We start from the raw sequence: 389 nt of genomic DNA on the forward strand, positions 1-389 counted from the left end.
ATAACTTGAAGTCGGTTTTTTTAGTACTTTGTACTGAGATTATTTTTAACAAAAATCAAAAACAACCTCCGTGGCTTGAACACCGGTTTTGAACCCGGCCGGGTCAATGTAGCACTTTTCAATTGTCACGAATCTTTGTGTCTGTAGTACCGTTGCTGTTTCCGATTTCTATAACACAACGATTTCTATAACGCTTTAGTTTACTTTGGGATCACAGCAACGTATGTACACACAGTATTTTTTAACAAGGACTGTATGGGGAAATCAGAAGGAATACCAGATATAAGAAGGCGGGTCTGATTCCGTTTATTTACATGGACGAAAACAAACACAAACCACAAACTCTCTCTCTCTCTCTCTCTCTCTCTCTCTCTCTCTCTCTCTCTCTC

Source organism: Hyposmocoma kahamanoa, unplaced genomic scaffold, assembly GCF_003589595.1.
Source record: "Hyposmocoma kahamanoa isolate Upper Pololo Valley unplaced genomic scaffold, ASM358959v1 86, whole genome shotgun sequence".
Classification (NCBI taxonomy): Eukaryota; Metazoa; Arthropoda; class Insecta; order Lepidoptera; family Cosmopterigidae; genus Hyposmocoma; species Hyposmocoma kahamanoa.